Consider the following 14,837-nt stretch of genomic DNA (forward strand, 5'->3'; position numbering starts at 1 on the left):
GACTTTTACTTCCTCTAGATAGTCAAGTTTGATCGTCTTCTTGCCGCACCGCCAGGGCCTTTGCATACCGCGGCGGGGCCGATCCGAGGACCTCACTAAACCATCCAATCTGTAGTAGCGACGGGTGGTGAGTACAAAGGGCAGGGACTTAATCAATGCAAACGTATGACCCGCACTTACTGGCAATTCCTTGTTCATGGGAAATAATTGCAATCCCCAATCACTACCACAAATGGTGTTCAGCAGGTTAAGTGCACCTGTCGGGGAAGGGTAGACACACGCTGATCAGTTCAGTGTAGCGGGCGTGAAGCCCCGGACATCTAAGGGCATCACAGACCTGTTATTGCTCGATCTCGTGTGGCCGAACCCCACTTGTCCCTCTAAGAAGTTGAACACCGACCACTGGCAGGTCGCGCAACTAATTAGCATGAAGGAGTCTCGTTTATTATTGAAATTAACCAAACAAATCGCTCCACCAACTAAGAACGGCCATGCACCACCACCCACATTATCGAGAAAGAGTTATCAATCTGTCAATCCTTTCTGTGTCCGGGCCGGGTGAGGTTTCCGGTGCGGAGTCAAATTAAGCCGCAGGCTCCACTCCTGGTGGTGCCCTTCCGTCAATTCCTTTAAGTTTCATCTTTGCAACCATACTCCCCCGGAACCCAAAGAGTTTGGTTTCCCGGTAGCTGCTCGACCGTTCATGGGAAGAACACAGCCAGATTGCTAGTTGGCATAGGTTATGGTCGGAACTACAACGGTATCGGATCGTCTTCGAATCTCAGACTTTCGTTATTGATTAATGAAAACATTCTTGAGAAATGCTTTCACTTTGGTTCGTCTTGCGCCGGTCCATGAATTTCAACTGTAGAGGCACAACACGAATGCCACCTGGCCCCAGTTCCGAAAACCAACAAAATAGAACCGGAGTCCTATTCCATTATTCCTAGCTGAAGTATTCAGGCGGCCGGCCTGCTTTGAACACTAATTTTTTCAAAGTAAACGCTTCGGACCCCCAGGAGACTCAGTCAAGAGCAACAAGGGGGTGTCGAGAGGCAGGGCCTGGGAAAGGCGTATCTCGCCTCGCAGCGGTCCGCCAGCTCGATCCCAAGAATCAACAACAAGCTTTTTAACTGAAGCAACTTTAGTATACGCTATTGGAGCTAGAATTAACGCGGCAGCTGGCACCAGACTTGCACTCCAATGGGTACTCGTTAAAAGGATATAAAGTGTACTCATTCCAATTACAGTGCCTCAAAAGAGTCCTGTATTGTTCATCACTACATCCCAGAGTCAGGAGTGGGTAATATGCACGCCCGCTGCCTTCCTGGGATGTGGTAGCCGTTTCTCAGGCTCCCTCTCCGGAATCAAACCCGGATTCCCCATTACCCGTGGTCACCATGGTAGGCACAGAAAGTACCATCGAAAGTTAATAGGGCAGACATCCGAATGCATCGTTGCTATCACGGGGCGTGCGATCAGCCCCGGACTGGTCTTTGTCTGATAAATGCACGCATCCCGGGAGGTCCTCACTCGTCGGCATGTATTAGCTCTAGAATTACCACAGTTATCCAAGTAACAGATGGAGCGATCAAAGGAACCATAACTGATTTAATGAGCCATTCGCAGTTTCACTGTACCAACCATGTGAACTTACACATGCATGGCTTAATCTTTGAGACAAGCATATACTACTGGCAGGATCAACCAGGTAGCCACACCTGCTAGAGGGTGGCAACAGGGGGAGCCACGCCCCCGCCTCAGAGCTGACCTTCACACCCTCTGGGGCCATCTGCAGGACCCGAGCGCCAAAGAGCGTCCCCCGACGCGTGCATGTCGGGTGGACAGGTCGGTCACACGGGCACCCGCGGCCCGGCCTGCTCTGCCACGCCACGGGGTGGGTGGGAGAAGCCGGGCCCAGGCACAACTTGAAGCAGTAGGGGGTTTACCCACACGCCAGCACCGTTGTGGCAACAGAGGGGTTCAGCACCCCACGGAACGTGTGTAGCGAACTGCTGGAGAAACGTGCTTGGTGCGCGTCGTGGCTTGCGGGGGGGCCCTGTCCACTCTGATCTGACCACTGGGGAGCTGCCGGGCTGCTCAGCTTTCGCTCTGCTCAGAGGGGAGAGCCGCCACCAACAGGGGGCCCTCCCTGAGGGGGGAATACCTTGACACAGTCCCAAGGCGGGTAGAAGCTAATTGCTTGAAACAACAGCTGGTGCTGGCCAAGCAGTCCAACCCTAGACAGACCAAGTGCACCAAATCGATCCCATGGAGTGCTCGGAAGAGTGTCCCCAGCAGTCCAGTCTCTGTTGGGGCATTGCGTGGGGCACATCCCCCTGCCGGCCCAGGGAGGTGCAGTGGTTTTGCCAGGGGGCCCGAGTCAGGCAGCGAGAACCAAGAGGAGCGCAGACAGGTCCCTCTCACCCAGTCTATAGTAATCCGGAGGAAGGTGACTAAGCTTTCTTGTAATCTGTGTACCCAGTGTGATGCAGTGGGACCTCTCGGCCAAAGCGTCCGGGCTCCTTATAGACCCAACTGGAGGAAAATGTCAAAATGGCGCCCATCGGGACTTCCAGAGCAGCCCGGCCATCGGGTCCTTGCAGTCATTACTATGGCCAACGACAACGCTCAGAGACCGGCCATCTGGTAAAGCAATGCATTCCAATGGGCCTGGAGGGGAACGGCCTTTAGCCCTCCGCCTGACAAAGGACAGAGGACCGGCAGGTGCCCAAGGGCACAGGCCAGCACCAATGGTCATCCTCGAGCTCTGGCCAAGCCACCATAGAGCTTTTCCCCCCTCCACGTAAGAGGTCTCTCGCCTGCCTTCGAGCTTATCAGCACCCCTCCCGCAGCCAGCGCCCCTTTAGAGCTTCTCCCTACGGGGAGGGATGGGGACCCCACTGGGTGTCCCCGCGACTGCCACTGGGCTTGGGGACTCTCGACCGACACGTACGAGGCTTGTGCCCAAGGCCGGTGGGGGCACCAGCCCCAGCCACCCTGGAGCTCTGGCCGGACCACCTTAGAGCTTCTCCCGCCACATTAGAGCTTTTCCCTCCAGGGAGGGACGGTGTTCCCCACGACCGCCACCAGGCTTGGGAACAGTCGAAACAGACTTGAGACAGGCGCCCAAGGCCATGTGCCTGCACCCCCCACCCCCCAGCGACCCTGGAGCTTAAGCAGGGCCCCTTTGGAGCCGTTCCCTGCGGGGAGCGATGGGGGCCCCACCGGGGCTCCCCACGACCACCACTGGGCTTGGGGACTTTCGAAACCATGCACGAGATTTGGCACCCGAGGCCGGCGGCAGCAGCCCAGCCATCTCCATGGAGCATTGGCCGGGCCCTCTTAGGGCTTCTCCCACCACATTAGAGCCTTTCCCTCTGGGACTAACCCACAAACCCCACGTGGAACTCAGGGCCAGCCACTGCGAGCACATTTACCCCCACGTTGAGGAAAGGGACCTGCTCAGGGCGCCCCTTGACACACGCACCCGGTCTTGGGCTTGACCGCACACGGGTGGCACTGCACCGAGGACCAGGAGCAACCCACGAACACCATGGAACCGAGGCCGGTAACTGCGCCACGGCCGCCTTGGAGGCCGCAGGGTGGCACTTCCAATGCCGACAATTAAGCTACCACACAGTGCGGGCTTATGGAACCCGGCCGGAGACAAATGCAGGAAGCAGCTGCAACTCGGGCCATCTGGTCTGCCGGCCACCAACTTGGACCAGCTGGGCCTACTCCCCGGGCCAGTTGGCCCGGCGGCCGTGCCTGCCCCAACCCCACCATCCAGGGGCACAGGTTTAAGGTACCACCCCCTGCATCCTGGGGTGGCTTGCAGCCTCTCTGCCCACTCCCTGTCTGGGGGCTTAAGGCTGACCGGGAAAGGTGAGAAGAGCGCTCCCTGCCCAGCCTGCACACCCCCGGGGGTGTTCACCTAGGGTGGGTGGGAGTTTCCTGTGCGCCCCGCAGCACAGCAGGAGGAAGGATGGAAACCCTTGGCAGCGCCTTGTGAAAAAAGCTTGTTTTCAGAGGATGACTCAATAGATTGCATTGCAGCGAGGTAGCTGCTCTGCTACTTAGGAAACCCTGAACCAGGATTAGGTTGTCTATGAATGATTTAGCACCAGGTTCCCCACGAACATGCAGTAGACTACGGGAGAGAGGGGTAGCCCCCTTCTGTCCACACTCGAGTCCCGAGGCGAGCGGCTATACACACCGACCCAGAGGCGGCTATCCTAGGCCAACCGAGGTTCGACAGCGCTGGGGTATCGTTACGGTTTGGGGGGGTGGGGGAATTCTGACTTGGAGGCATTCGGTCATAATCCCACAGATGGTAGCTTCGCCCCATTGGCTCCTCAGCCAAGCACATACACCAAATGTCTGAACCTGTGGTTCCTCTTGTACTGAGCAGGATTACTATTGCAACAACACATCAGTAGAGTAAAACTAACCTGTCTCACGACGGTCTAAACCCACCTCACGTTCCCTATCAGTGGGTGACCAATCCAATGCTTCTGAATTCTGCTTCACACTGATAGGAAGAGCTGAAATCGAAGGATCAAAAAGCAACATCGCTATGAACGCTTGGCCGCCACAAGCCAGTTATCCTTGTGGTAACTTTTCTGACACCTCCTGCTTGAAACCCCAAAAGTCAAAAGGATCGTGAGGCCTCGCTTTCACAGTCTGTATTCATACTGAAAAATCGAGATCAAGTGAGCTTTTGCCCTTCTGCTTCGCGGGAGGTTTTTGTCCTCCCTGAGCTCGATTTAGGACACCTGCGTTATTGTTTGACAGGTGTACCGCCCCAGTCAAACTCCCCAACTGAACTGACACTGTCCCTGGAGCAGATCACGCACGGCGGGTGCTTGGAGCCAGAAGTGAGCCGGCTCGCCCCCCCTCACTGGGTAAGTGAAAACACAATAAGATTAGTGGTATTTCACTGGCGGCCCGAGGGCCTCCCACTTATCCTACACCTCACGTCTCTTCGCAGTGCCAGACTAGAGGCATGCTCAACTGGGTCTCATTTCCCCACTGATTCTGTCAAGCCTGTTCCCTTGGCTGTGGTTTCGCTAGATAGTAGGTAGGAACAGTGGGAATCTCGTTCATCCATTCATGCACGTCACTAATTAGAGGACAAGGCCTTTGACTACCTTGAGAGAGTCATAGTTACTCCCGCCGTTTACCCGTGCTTCATTGAATTTCTTCACTTTGACATTCACAGCACTGGGCAGAAATCACATCGCATCAACAGCCACCGCAGGCCTTCGCGATACTGTTTACAGTCAGATTCCCCTGGTCTGCACCAGTTCTAAGTCAGCTGCTAGGCTTCAGCCGAAGCAGAGCGTCTGCCCCAAATCCGCGACCAACGGAGCTGGGGCGATCCACAGGCAGGGCCCGGCTCGCATCCAGTGTCGGCACTGCCCCCGGAGGGAGGGTGATACGCCTTGTCCAGCCGCAGGCAGGCCCAACCCCGCTTCCCAGTCCGACCGACCCAGCCCTTAGAGCCAATCCTTATCCCGAAGTTACGCATCTTACTTGCCGACTTCGCTTACCTACACTGTTCTACATTGTTCTAACATGCCAGAAGCTGTTCACCTTAGAGACCTGCTGAGGATATGGGTACGGCCCAGCGCAGGATTTACACCATCTCCACTGGATTTTCAAGGACCAGCGAGAGCTCACCGCACACAGTCGGAACCGCAACGCTTTCAAGGCTCGGGCCCCTCACTCAGGGCGAACCCATTTCAGGGTGCCCTGCCCTTCACAAAGAAAAGAGAACGCTCCCTGCAGATTCCGACTTCCATGGCCACCGTCTTGTGGTCTATATCAACCAACACTTTTTCTGGGGTCTGACGAGCGTTGGCATCGGGCACCTTAACACAGCATTCGGTTCATCCCGCAGCGCCAGTTCTGCTTAACAAAAGTTGCCCACTGGCCACTTACATTCAATTCCCGGATCCACGCCAGCAAGCCGGGCTTCTTACCCATTTAAAGTTTGAGAATAGGTTGAGATCATTTTGGCCCCAAGACCTCTAATCATTCGCTTTACCAGATAAAACTGGGGTTTCCATGTGCCAGCTATACAGAGGGAAACACCAGAGAGAACCAGCTACTAGATGGTTCGATTAGTCTTTCGCCCCTATACCCAGGTCGGACGACCGATTTACACATCAGGGCCGCTACGGACCTCGACCAGGCCTAGTTCACCATCTTTTGGGTCCTATCACACACACTCATGCTCCATCTTTCCGACAGAGCTAGCGAGACGGGTGGGTGGTGCGCCCACCGTGACGGGACCCCACTGCAATTGGCACACGCCGGCCCTCACCTTCTTTGCACCACAGGGTTTCCTTTGGCCCTCTGACTCACACGTGCGTTAAGACTCCTTGGCCCGTGTATCAAGACAGATCGAGTGGTTAACCGACATCACCTCAGACCCCTGGTGCCCTTTGTGTGCCTCCCTGCCCAGCGGCACAATGTGGTTAGAGCGCACTGAGGGAAGGCCACCGCGGCGACCCCCAACAGGGGCCAGGACAGTTGCTGGAGAAGGGCACAGCAGCGGTCAATCTCCCTTGATCCCGTGGACACAGCAAAACTGCTGGAACGGGGCTGTAACACTCTCTGCCGGTGCCGAGAGCCACCTGCCCCCCTGGGGCCTTCCCAGCCGGTCGCGGTACACCGCCACAGAGGAAATGTGCCCTTCGGGGGCTGGGTCTGCCCGTGCCGCAGTTCCGCGAGGGCATCCACCGTTCCAGGCGACCGACCTGCCTGCCGTGTTGAATCCCCACCAGTTTACCTCTCAACGGTTTCAAGCCCTCGCTTCAAAGTTCTTTTCAACTTTCCCCTATGGTACTTGTTGGCCATTCGTCTCGCGCCTGTATTTAGCCTTAGATGGAGTTCACCACATGCTTTGGGATGCATTTCCAAGCAACCTGACTCCAAGAAGACCTGATCCGGCGTGCCAGAGGCTGCTACCGGCCTAACACCGTCTGCAGGGTGAGACTCGATCAGAAGGACTTTAGCCCTGTGAGTGATGCCGAGGAGTCGGTCTCCTGCATGCCACATATCCCACGCCTGCCACTGAACGGGGATTCAGCGCTGGGCTCTTCTCTCTTCACTGGTCGTTACTGAGGGAATCCTGGTTAGTTTCTTTTCCTCAGCTTAGTAATATGCTTAAATTCAGCGCATCACCACGTCTTATCTGAGGCCATAGTCAGGGGGTAGGGGAAGGGGAGCTCAAAGCTTGGGGTAGCTGGCCTAAAGCCCGTACGGGGGGTTGCCCCAGCCATGTGTCTCTGGCGCAGCAGAGTGTGCGCTGTCCCGATCTGCAGCCGAAACCCACATGGTCCCGAAGCCTGCGCTCCATGGCCATCCTGCGCCGGCAGCCACGGGACACCACAAACAGCATGGCTAGGTGCCCCGGGGTAGGGTGAAGGTGCGCCAGCCTTTTTTAAGGCCCACTGTTGCTGCCATCACATCTGGGGCTCACCAGCCACCCAGCCTTCCCGAAACCTGCACGATGCGGGGAAACTGGGGAGGTTGGGACGCGCCGGCAATGAGCCTGCGCGCCAGTTCCAGGGATCCTGCGACGGTGCTGATAACGTGTGATATTAGGGGGACAAAGGGAACGGGGTCCTGGCGACAGCCTCAGCCACGCCCCTGGGAGGGAACCCAGGGGCGATTGATGTACAAGCAACCTTCCGACAGGCGTAGCCCCGGGAGGAACCTGGGGCCGCATGGTGCATTGGAAGTGTTGATCAATGCGTCCTGCAATTCACACCAATTCTTGCAGCTAGCTGCGTTCTTCATCGACACGCAACCCAAGTGATCCACCGCCAAAAGTCACAGACAACTTATTTTTTGTTCCAGATGTCAGCCTGACCCTGCTGGTGCAGGAGAGGCCCGGGTGGGAGGTGGTGTCACCTGTGCTCCCTGTCTAGCTCGGCCGAGAACATTGTGGTTTAAAAAAAAAAACATTTTTTAAACAGAATCCAGGCGCTCAGCCCGGGAAACCTGCCTGCTGCTGCAGCAGCACGCCACTTCCCAGGGGGATGGAGGCAGGCTGCTCCCCCACTGACTCACCCGGCCCGATCCACTCATCCTTCCCTGAACCCCTCCGCTCCTCTTTTTGGGGGGAGGGCTGGGGGACAGACGGCGAGGCGGGCCAGAGACGCACAGGCAGGGGGTCAGGTGGGACTGCTAAAGTCTTCAAAGCCCAGCCTGGCCGCACAGGGCCGAGCTCCAGGTACCTGGGCAAGAGGGAAGGTCACCCACTGAGCCAGCGGACCTGGCCATCGCTATCCCGCAGATGTGGGCAGCTGGAACATTGACGCCCGCCCGTCGAGTAAGCCTGCTGCGCCATGGCTCAGGGCTTGTGCCTGGCGTGCCGGGCCCGTCTGCCTGGGGAGGCACCCCTCGAGAGCAGTCAGGTTTCTCTCTGCTCCCACCAATCGGGGCTTCCCTGCTGACCGGGTGCGCCCACCAATGCCCACCGGCTGGCGGGTCAGAGAGAGTAGTGCACATCCACGGCCAGCACACAGGCCGGCTCAGTGAGGAGAGGGGGGCCCCAGCAGGTTAACTCAACCCTGCCAGGCATCCTCGTCCATCTGCTGGGTCGTGGACCCCACTTTGGTGGAAGGGATGCCCACGCACCCCTGACCGTTCTGCAAGAGGTGCCCGAGGCTGTGGGTGTGCACGTCTGGGATGCAACCGAGGTCGGGCCCGCGGCTCTCACTCTGGCTGCTACGCTGTTAATGATCTCACAAGCAGATACCCCAGCCCTAAATATCCCAATACACAATCAAATGCACCATTTCTCCTTCTAAACACATGTTCCAGATTCAAATGCCACCTCCTTCCCGACCCACATGCCACCATCCCTCTCTCCAAACCGACAAGACATCAACATCCGTCCCTCCATACCTACACCAAGAAGCTCCACCTCTCAGAGCCACACCCATATGCTTCACATCTACCTCCAGACTCACACTCAGATGGCGCAATCCACACACTCTCGATACCGACAACTGATTACCCCATCCCTTCGACAACATGCTCCCACCCCTCCCATAAACCAACATCCTTCTCTCTAGACATACATACCCCATCCCTCCATTCACACCTAGATGCCCCTCCCTTCCTTCCCAAAAGAGTGCTCCAGCCACGACGCAGACCTACATGCTCCATCATTCCCTGACATGCCCCCATCATATGCCCTGTCCCTCCATTCCAGATAAACAATGCCCCCCTCTGATCCAGGCTCCACCAAGATGTCCAATCCTTCCTCAAGACCCATACCATGATGCCCCATCCTCCCCCCCAACACAGCAAGATGCCCCTATCCCTCTCGACCAATGAGCACCCATCCCTCCCTCCAGACCCACACCAATGTGTCCTATGCCTCCCTTCACACCCACAACAATGTCCCCATCCCTCCCGACCCACACCCATGTGCCCCCATCCATCCCTCTCAGACCCACACCAATATGCCCCATCCCTCCCTGCAGAGCCACACCAAGATGCCCCATCCCCACCCTCCAGATGCACAGATATCCCCATCCCACCCACACCAATCCACCCTCCAGACCAACAGATGCCCTATACCTGTTCCAGACCGACACCAATGTGCCCCCATCCATTGCAGACCCCAAGATCCCACCATCCCTCTATCCACACAGCAAGCTGCCCCATCCCACCCTCCAGATCCACACCTGGATGAACCACCCCTCCCCCAGACACAGACCAATGTCCCCCATCCCTCCCATCAAACCCACACCAATGTGCCCCCATCCCCTCCCTCCAGACCCACACCAATATGCCGCATGCCACCCTCCAGACCAACAGATGCCCCATACCTGTTTCAGACCAACACCAATGTGCCCCCACCCATTGCAGAGCCCACCAAGATGCCACCATCCCTCCCTCGAGACCCACACCAATATGCGCCATTCCTCCCATCGAACCACACCAATGTGCCCCCATGCCCTCACTCCAGACCCACACTGATGTCCCCATCCAACCCAAAACAGGATGCCCCATCCCTCCTGCAGACTCACACCAATGTGCCCCATCCCTGCCCACACCAATGCGCCCCATCCCTCCCATCCAACCGACACCAATGTGCCTCCATTCACTCCCTCCAGAGCCACACCAAGATGCCCCATCCCTCCCTCTTAGAACCACACCAATATGCCCCATCCCTCCCTCTAGAGCCACACCAAGATACCCCATCCCATCCTCCAGATGCACAGATGTCCCCATCCCACCTACACCAGGATGCCCCATCCCACCCTCCAGACCAACAGATACCTGTTCCAGACCAACACCAACGTGCCCCCATCTATTGCAGACCCCAACCAAGATGCCACCACCCCTGCCTCCAGACCCACACCATTCCTCACCAGACCCACCCAAATGTGCCCCATACCTCATCCAGACCAATGTGCCTGTCCCTCCCATCAAACCCATACCAATGTGCCCCATACGCTCCCTCCAGAACCACACTGATGTGCCCCCCATCCATTGCAGCCCCACCAAGATGCCACCATCCCTCCATCAACAAAGCAAGATGCCCCCATCCTGCCCTCCAGACCCACACCTGGATGAAAGATCCCTCCCCCAGACACAGACCAATGTCCCCGTCCCTCCCATCAAACCCACACCAATGTGCCCCATCCCTCCCTCCAGACCCACACCACTGTGTCCCTATCTCTTTCTCCAGACCATGGTGTCGCTACCCCTCCCTCCAGACCCACACCAATGTGCCCCAACCCTCCCTCCAGACCCACACCACTGTGTTCCTATCCCTCCCTCCAGACCCACACCAATGTGTCCCTATCCCTCCCTCCAGACCCACACCAATGTGTCCCTATCCCTCCCGACCCACACCACTGTCCCTATCCTTCCAGACCCACACCAGTGTCCCTATCCCTACCTCCAAACTCACACCAGTGTCCCTATCCCTCCCTCCAGACCCACACCAATGTGCCCCATCCTTCCCTCCAGACCCACACCAATATGCCCCATCCCTCCACAGACCACTGTGCCTGTCCCTCCCATCAAACCCACACCAATGTGCCCCATGCCCTCACTCCAGACCCACACTGATGTTCCCATCCAACCGAAACCAGGATGCCCCATTCCTCCCTGCAGACCCACACCAATGTGCTGTCCCTGCCCAGACACACACCAATGGTCCTGCATCTCTCCACCACACCAATGTGCCCCCGTCTCCCCATCAAACCAACACCAATGTGCCTCCATCCACTCCCTTCAGAGCCACAAGATGCCCCATCCCTCCCTCTCAGAACCACAATATGCCCCACCGCTCCCTCCAGAGCCACACCAAGAGGCCCCATCCCACTCTCCAGATGTACAGATGTCCCCATCCTACCAACACCAGGATGCCCCATCCCACCCTCCAGACCAACAGATGCCCCATACCTGTTCCAGACCAACACCAATGTGCCCTCATCCATTGCAGACCCCAAGATGCCACCATCCCTGCCTTCAGACCCACACCAATATGCCCTCATCCCTCCCCAGACCCACTCAAATGTGCCCCATACCTGAGGCCAATGTGCCTGTCCCTCCAATCAAACTCACACTAATGTGCCCCGTCCCATCCCTCCAGACCCATACTGATGTCCCCATCCGACCCAAACCAGGATGCCCCATCCCTCTCTCCAGACCCACACCACTGTGTCCATATCCCTCCCTCCAGACTGACGCCACGGTGCACCTATCCCTCCCTCCAGACCCACACCAATGTGCCCCAACCCTCCCTCCAGACCCACACCACTGTGCCCCCAACCTTCCCTGCATAGCCACACCAATGTGTCCCTATCCCTACCTCCAGACCCACACCTGGATGAACCATCCCTCTCCCAGACACAGACCAATGCCCCCATCCCTCCCTCCAGACCCACACCCTGTAACCCAACATTCCCTCCCAACCCACACCACTGTACACTATCCCTCCCTCCAGACCCACACCACTGTGTCCCCATCCCTCCCCGCAGACCCACACCAATGCGCCCCAACCCTCCCCCAGACCCATGCCACTGTACCACACCCCTCCCTCCAGACCCACACCACTGTGTCCCTATCCCTCCCTCCAGACCCACACCACTGTGTCCCTATCCCTCCCTCCAGACCCACACCAATATGCCCCTATCCCTACACAAATATGCCCCATCCCTCCGCAGACCAATGTGCCCATACCTCCCACCAAACCCACACCAATGTGCCCCCATCCTTCCCTCCAGACTCACATCACTGTCCACATCCCTCCCTCCAGACGAACACCAGTGTCCCTATCCCTCCAGACCCACACCACTGTGCTCCTATCCCTCCCTCCAGACCCCCACCAATGTGCCCCAACCCTCCCTCCAGACCCACACCAGTGTCCCTACCCCTGCCCTCCAGACCCACACCACTGTGTCCCTATCTCTCCCTCCAGACCCACACCACTGTGTCCCTATCTCTACCTCCATACCCACACCACTGTGTCCCAATCCCTCCCTCCAGGCCCACAGCATGTTGCCCCCATCCCTCCCTCCAGACCCACCCCACTGTGTCCCTATCCCTCCAGGCCAACACCAATGTGCCCCTATCCCTCCCTCCAGATCCACACCACTGGGTCCCTATCCCTCCCTCCAGAGCCACACCACTGTACCCCAACCCTCCCTCCAGACCCACACCACTGTGTCCCTATGCCACACTCTGCCCCATCCCTGTCCCCAGACCCACACCACTGTACCCCGTCCCTCGCTCCAGACCCACACCATTGTGCCCCATCCTTCCAGACCCACACCACTGTGCCCCAACCCTCCTTTCAGACCCACACCACGGTGTCCCTTTCCCCTCCCTCCAGACCCACACTGGTGTCCCCATCCGACCCAAACTAGGATGCCCCATCCCTCCCTGCAGACCAACACCAACGTGCCCCCATCCATTGCAGACCCCACCAAGATGCGGCATGACCTCCTTCCACAGAGCAAGATGCCCCCATCCTGCCCTCCAGACCCACACCTGGATGATCCATCCCCCCCCCAGACACAGACCAATGTCCCTCCCTAACACTCCCACCAAACCCACACCAATGTGCCCCCACCCCTCCCTCAAGACTCACACCACTGTGTCCCTATCCCTCCCTCCAGACTCACACCACTGTGTCCCTATCTCTCCAGACCCACACCAATGTGCCCCAACCCTCCCTCCAGACCCACGCCAGTGTCCCCATCCCTCCCTCCAGACCCACACCACTGTGTCCCTATCCCTGCCCTCCAGACCAACACCAATGCATCCCTATCCTGCCCTCCAGACCCACACCACTGTATCCCTATCCCTCCGTCCAGACCCACACCACTATCCCTATCTCTCCTTTCAGACCCACACCACTGTGTCCCTATTCCTCCCTCCAGGCCCACACCAATGTGCCCGACCCTCCCCCCAGGCCCAAAGCACGGTGTCCCTATCCCTCCCTCCAGAACCACACCACTGTGTCCCTATCCCTCCAGACCCACACCACTGTGCCCCCATGCCCTCACTCCAGACCCACATGGATGTCCCCATCCAACCCAAAGCAGGATGCCCCATCCCTCCCTGCAGACCCCTACCAATGTGCCTGTCCCTGCCAGACCCACATCAATGTGCCCCATCCCCCATCAAACCGACACCAATGTGCCTCCATCCACTCCCTCCAGAGCCACAAGATGCCCCATCCCTCCCTCTCAGAACCACATCAATATGCCCCATCCCACCCGAGTCACACCAAGATGCCCCATCCCACTCTCCAGATGCACACAGATGCCCCATACCGGATCCTGAACAACATCAATGTGCCCCCATCCATTGCAGACCCCAAGATGCCACCATCCCTGCCTCCAGACCCACACCAATATGCTCTCATCCCTCCCCAGAACCACACAAATGTGCCCCATACCTCACCCAGACCAATGTGCCTGTCCCTCCCATCAAACCCACACCAATGTGCCCCATCCCCTCTCCAGACCCACACTGATGCCCCCATCAAACTCAAACCAGGATGCCCAATTCCTCCCTGCAGGGGAACACAACTGTGTCCCTATCCCTCCCTCCAGACCCACACCACTGTATCTCAACCCTCCCTCCAGACCCACACCACTGTGTACCTATCCCTTCCACCAGACCCACACCATTGTGTCTCTATCACTCCCCCCAGACCCACACCTCTCTTTCCCGATCCCTCCAGACCCACACTGCTGTGTCCCTATCACTTCCTCCAGAACCACACCACTGTCCCTATCCCTCCTCCTCCAGACTCACACCAATGTCACTATACCTCCAAACCCACACCACTGTGTCCCTATCCCTCCCTACACCAGTGTTCCTATCCCTCCCTCCTGACCCACACCAGTGTCCCTATCCCAGACCACTGTGTCCCTATCCCTCCCTCCAGACCCACAACACTGTGTCCCTATCCCTCCCTCCAGACCCACACCACTGTGTCCCTATCCCTCCCTCCAGACCCACACCACTGTGCCCCATCCCTCCCTCCAGACCCACACCACTGTGCCCCATCCCTGTCCCAGACACACACCACTGTGTCCCAACCCTCCTTCTAGACCCACACCACTGTGCCCCTATCCCTCCCTCCAGACCAACACCACTGTGACCCTATCCCTCCCTCCAGACCCACACCACTGTGTCCCTATCCTCCCTCCAGACACACATTACTGTACCCCAACAATCCCTCCAGACCCACACTCCTGTGTCCCTATCCCACCCTCCAGACCCACACCTGTGTCTAGCCCTCCCTCCAGACCAACATCACTGTGTCTCTAGCCCTCCCT

At 57.8% G+C, this 14,837-nt stretch overlaps 1 pseudogene; it reads right to left on the reverse strand.

The window, feature by feature from the left end:
• Positions 1-7,696: 7,696 nt before the first annotated feature.
• Positions 7,697-7,847, reverse strand: LOC138522199 (5.8S ribosomal RNA; annotated as a pseudogene).
• Between the last annotated feature and the right edge of the window lie 6,990 nt (positions 7,848-14,837).

The sequence above is a fragment of the Ambystoma mexicanum genome, chromosome 13, assembly GCF_040938575.1.
Source record: "Ambystoma mexicanum isolate Mex_15411 chromosome 13, UKY_AmexF1_1, whole genome shotgun sequence".
NCBI classification, from domain to species: domain Eukaryota; kingdom Metazoa; phylum Chordata; class Amphibia; order Caudata; family Ambystomatidae; genus Ambystoma; species Ambystoma mexicanum.